Source organism: Drosophila albomicans, chromosome 4, assembly GCF_009650485.2.
Source record: "Drosophila albomicans strain 15112-1751.03 chromosome 4, ASM965048v2, whole genome shotgun sequence".
In the NCBI taxonomy this organism is placed as follows: domain Eukaryota; kingdom Metazoa; phylum Arthropoda; class Insecta; order Diptera; family Drosophilidae; genus Drosophila; species Drosophila albomicans.
In genome coordinates this window covers 404,330-410,483 of record NC_047630.2, presented here as the reverse complement: position 1 = coordinate 410,483, position 6,154 = coordinate 404,330, and positions in this window count along the sequence as shown.

Below are 6,154 nucleotides of genomic sequence, written 5' to 3'. Positions count from 1 at the left end.
TGCTAACATCCCGCTGTCATCTTCCATCTCTCATCCCCCTCCTCCTTTTTGTATTGCAGATATGTGTTTTTGGTTGTTTGCATTTGGTTGGCTGGTCAAATGCGTCCCTCTAGCCATAGAATTGACCGGCTTCCTCTCTGACAACCAAATTGGTGCTTCTGCTGCCACGAGTTGTGTGAACGATACTCTAATTGTTTAATGGCTCGTTAGTTGAATTCCCCGAGGGGAACAAACGCTTTAGCTTCAGATGATAAATATAACACGCTTTATGTTGAGTTAGCTAGGATTTTAAAGTGTGATAATTGTACTGATTTATTATGTATTAAGCACTCACTATTTACATTTACTGAAAACAAGAATATAACTTTTATGCTCATGCATTTTTATTCAAAATCAACAAATTTGCATTTACTCCTGCATGAGCTCTAAAAACTACTACTACTACTTGATAGTAGACGACCATTACCGAAATTATTTCATACTCTCTTTGTATTTGGAGAAGTGTCACCCTTCTGCGTGAAATGTGAGCCATATCTTGAGTTACAATATTTATGGCAGCTTCAATACTTACTTCAACATGATATGGGTAATTCCATGACGCAATTTGTCCCGTGCGAGACCCTTTACATTGAAAATAACATAAACTGAAACAATTTTAAAAATAAGAATAGGGTATTTTTATAGCTCTAGATAAGTACTTCAATTAGAGCTAAGAATGGTTTTTGAATTTTCTTTCGGTTTTGTTTTCTGTTCTGATAATTGCAAAAATTAACAAATTCGTACGCAAAACCAAAAAATGAACGAATATATTATAAAACAGAACAAGTTCCTAAAATCAATCTCAGCTCTAAATATAGTGCTTATCTAAAGCTTTAAAAATAACATTCTTTTATTTTTAAAATTGTTTCAGTTTATGTTATTTTCACTGCAGTGCACTGTAAAGAGTCTCGCACGGGACAAATTCTGTCATTCTGCCATATACATTTTAATCAAGTATTCAATCAGTTGCCTCTTTAAATATTAATATACAAAAGACTGTTAGAGCAAATAGTATCGTTTAAATTGTGAGAGTGTGGGTGCGTAAGCGTCGAATCCAACATAAATATCTTGATCGACTTCAGCTTCAGCTGGCTGCTAACTTTAAATAATGGGGCATTGTCGTTATCGCTTGGTCGCAAGAGTTCACGCAGAGGACCTCGTTTAAAGGGCAACCATATCAAGCAACAGTGACATTTTGAGCAAAATTTGACGAAAGCAATAGAGCGTGCTGGTCTACAGGATATCATGTGCCCATTGTTTCGCAGATTTTCGCAGTTATAAAGCTAAAGTTAAGTGGAGCGAATTAGCTATATAATACGAGTTTAAAGAGGTTTTAACAGCGTACAAAACAAGTAAGAAAGTTACAGTGTGCCTGTTTCCTGTTACCTATTTTCAATAAAATCATGTTCTCATTTAAAATATCGAAAAATACAAAAATATGCCAAAGGGCGTATTTGGTATATAGTATCGTTGTAGTACTACATTCCAAATATAACATAGTGTACATAATATTTCAGATTGCCGCCCAATGCAACTAAGACCTGATTGTCCAATATCTCAGGAATCATAAATAATCAGAACTCTAACTTTCAAATTACGCTTGTTACTCGATCAGTTGTGGGCGTGTCAAAAGTTTGATACAAACTTGATTTGCGTGTTAAAATAACAAGAGACAGGCACAAAGTTATTATACCCCGCTATCCATAGGGTAAAAATAAAAAGTATTCTTCAACGTATTTTTTTAGGTCTATAATATTTGATTTCTTACGAGCCATTCAAAAACAGTTTTCATAGATATTCAATTTTATTTAAATTATATTGTTAAATTGTTTTTTTTATTTCATTCTAAATAACATTAGTTGTATACATTTAATCCGCACCCTGATTAAACCGTAAAATTGGCAGCATACATATACTAAAATTTTTATTAATTTATTACAATAACTTATAACTTATTTTAGAAGGAATTACGTAAGGTCAAAGACGGCTGCTGCTGTCGGGTCTTAATTGCATCGGTTGAAATATAAAAACAAGTTAAAATTGTTTCTCTGATCGCAACCAAATTTTCGGAAATCATAAATCCTTTTTTTTATTCTTGAGTGTACCAAAAATCGACTCCAAAGTATATTTTTATGGACATTTCCAATGTGTCGTCACGTTACAATCGTACAACAAAATATTAAAAAATGAAAACGACTTTTGGTTGCAAATATTTCGATACATCTTTGTAGTGGTTTAACACAAGAATTAAACTACACTATTTATATTAAACTATGGTATTGCATTGTATTACTCTTGCCATTTGTTTAGATCAACAATTACTCCCTTTTTGGATTTTATTGCGTAAATAAAATTTCGAGTTAATTAACTGAATTAATCTCTTTTTTTGCTCCGTAGGCCTTTTTCTGGAAAGCCCATGTATAACTAAAAGTTATATTATTATATTTTATATTTTTCATATATTAACAATCATTGAAGCGAATCTATCTACGTCCGTCACACCATGGTCCAGGAGGCGGATACGAATCCGTATCGAGATCCGGCTCAATGCAGACAAAATCTTAAAAGCTCTGCCCAGCAACCCTAAAATATCCTTTTCCATCATTTCCAGTGTCGGCACGTGGCAAAACAGTCTTCAACAGATTGGGCACAACTTCCTGCCGAGAAGGAGATTTACTTTTATACGGATTGCCAGTAATACTGTAATATATTTCTTCACTTCACCCGTTAAATAGCGTCCTTAGGCATGTACATACTATGTCTTTCTCTCTCTTTTTTTCCCTCAATTTATTTTTGTGCTGTTACGTTTTTTTTTTTAATATTCCCAGCAAACATAGCTTGATAAGACCTGATAACAGATGCACATAACACACGATAGATCTAATCTTTACAAATTAAAATACTTCGAATGCAAGAGGACGACGTGCTTCTTGCCAAATCTGCTCACATTACCGATTAAATTAAATATCTGAATTATTCTTTCTTTTTTAGCGAATATTTAGCTTTGGTACTAAATATTCGCTAAAAAAAAGTTAAAGAAAATATTAAGGATTCGTTGCGTTAGTTGTTATAATATTTCGACATTTGTTTTTTATTTAGCACACCGAAAAATGAGTTACAGCCATGTTTCAATTTTATAAAACCGTTTATTAAGTCTTACTATTTTATTTAATTGTCGTTGAATTGGATTGATAATTAATGCATAATAAAATATTGATTACAAATTTGTTAATTAAATTATAAAACAAACAAAAGCATGGGTGAAAAGTTGTTATTTTACCCGAAGTGGTATATTGATTTGTTATACAGTCCAAAAATATATGTTTTTCAATTTAATTTTTTTTTTTTTTTTTTTTTTTTTAATATTTTGATTTTATTTTAATTTAACTTATACACTCAGATAAAAGCAAAACATTTCGTTCTGCGGTTATTCATGTCCGTCTGTCCGTCCGTATGAACACCTAGATCTCAGAGACTATAAGATAGAGATATAATTTTTTTTTCGATTGCACTTGTTATGTTTGCACAAATACCTTTGAATGGGCAAAGTAGTACCTACTTACTAGTCTTCATTGCTTTGTCTGACGATCTAGTATATTTTGCACTCTGTGGTATACTTTGAATGTTATTTTTAGTTTTTTTTTGTGGTATATTTTAAGAATAATACCGCATTATTTTGCTTTTATTCAAAATGGGTAGCGAGTATCTCACAGTCACAGAACACACTGGACTGTAGCTTTCTTACTTGTTTAACTCAAACCCATTTCAGTTTCGAATTTTTAGAACGATCAGCCACATCCAACATCTAACAGCCGCGATGAGATAGCCATGGCTGTCCGTCTGTCCGTAGCAGACTATAATTTTATTCTAACAGTATTTCTTATTGTTTCACGCAAATCAACGTTGTTTTACATTTTTTTCCAAGCCCACTTCCATGCTCGCAAATTGAAAAATCAAGCTTTATTTTGAAGCAATTTTAACGATATTATACATGCAAATATGTAATAGCTACAATCTTAATAGGTCCTATAAATTTGGTTTGTATTTTGTGTACTGCATGATATATTTCAAATGTAGTAGTAAATCGATATACCAATAATAGCCTATTTATTACAAAAAATTGCTATATCTTATGAATAATACCGCACAGTTTAGCTTTAATTTAAAATGGGTAGCGAGTATCTCATAGTCGACCACACTCGACCGTAACTTTCTTGTTGGAACGTACATATAATATAATAGAAATCTTCTAGTTATTCAAAAAATATTTTGTTGGGTTTTGAGTTTTGTATACTCATGAGTTTACCGATTTTGTAAAGTTTTGCTTAGTACATTTTTACACACGCTGGTAGAATGCAAAAACTTCTAGAAAGCAAACACTTCTGCATATCCGACGCCATAAAGTGCTTAAAGTCTACCTGTTTGTCTGTCTGTCGCAAAATTTATATCTTAGAGGCTACAGATCTACATTTTCTGCAACCGTTGTTATTGTTGCTTGCAGATAAAGTTTTTTTTTAAATTTCGATTACGTCCCGTTTGTCTCGCAAAATGAAAATAAAATTGTAATCTCCAGTTCTATGACCATTAAAATTCCTGATAATTTTGTTACGATCGAATAGCTCGTTTTTCGCGTCATTAAATAAGCTAACTTACAAAATAATAATTACATTATGTAATTTATTTAGTTCTGTTAATCACCGTCTCTCACTGAACTTACTTTACGGACTATTTACACACATATGGATAATTAAAAAAAGTATCCCACCACCTCTAAAAACTCAAATCTTTTTGTTGCAATTTTCCGTTAGGTAAAGTAATGTTTCCGGCGAGAAGAGTTTTCGCTATAACTAAAATAAATGCTATTTTGTAGCTAGAAGATAGATTGTAGTTTTTTGGCTTGTTTCAATTTAGTGTTATTTCCATTTGAAACCTTTAATATATGTTGTTATTATTTTTTCTTTATTATTTCATTCTTTTATATAATGAAACTTCACACACATTTTTTTTAATTTAATTTTTGTACATACATATACATGTGTATGTATAGTCTATATGAAACTGACAAGATGTACTTGCAACTTTGTCGTGTTACATTTTGGAATAACCTTATGTGTTTTGATAATGTTGATCTATTATATATTGGCTCGTTTTATAGAATTTTATAAATAAAATATACAACTCATACATATGCATATATGTTTGTATTGGTTTAACGAATAATAATCAATAATCAAAACAAAAGTAACATCTAAATTAATTTCGTCTTGTACAAATGTTGTTGTAGGCCAAGTGTTAATTGAATAGAATTACACGTAATCGTGGATTGCATCAATTTCCATAAACATTTTGTTATTCGAAACATTTGTATGAAATAAGGGCTCTCGTTTTCAGGCCTTTATTTCATGAAATATGCCATCCTATTCTAACTGTCGCTAATCTCCCAATGTGGTAAATGGGCACGTCTGCACACGCCAAAGTGAGTAAGCTGTATGTCCGTCGCTATAGTTGTGGGTGTGTCCCTTGTTTTACTCGTGCTGCTTCCTGACACAACAATAAAGAAACGCCCAAATCGCAGTGAACGGAGAAATATGAAACAAGCATCATCACCTCCAACACATTTGTATAAACGAGTTTTCATTCGTGTTTCTTTTGTCGAAACGGAAGTCAGTGTCGAGCGGTACTAGTTGCCGGAAGAGCGTAGCGGTTTTTGCTATCGGAATAAAACAATTCAATTGGGTAACTGCCACTTACTCGCACTCGCCTAGTCATTCGCAAATTGTATAGGCGTTATTCGTGGGTGAATGTGTGTTTCCATATACAGTATATGTGTACGCATCGCTCAATTTAAATATGTAGATATGTTCATACATCCGTACGTACATCCTTATTCACACACGCCCAACATTCATGCATGAGATTTGAATCCTATGTCGAATATATAAAAATTGAAGGCATGAATCATTAAAGAATGTACTGCATATAATAAACTAGCAAAATTAAATTAACTCTTTTACATTATGAATTGTTAAATATTTATGCTTGGTTAGATTTCTTAAAAAAGATACCATTCTATTGCCGATTTAATTTAAGTTATTCTTTTGGTTTTTTCCTTGCC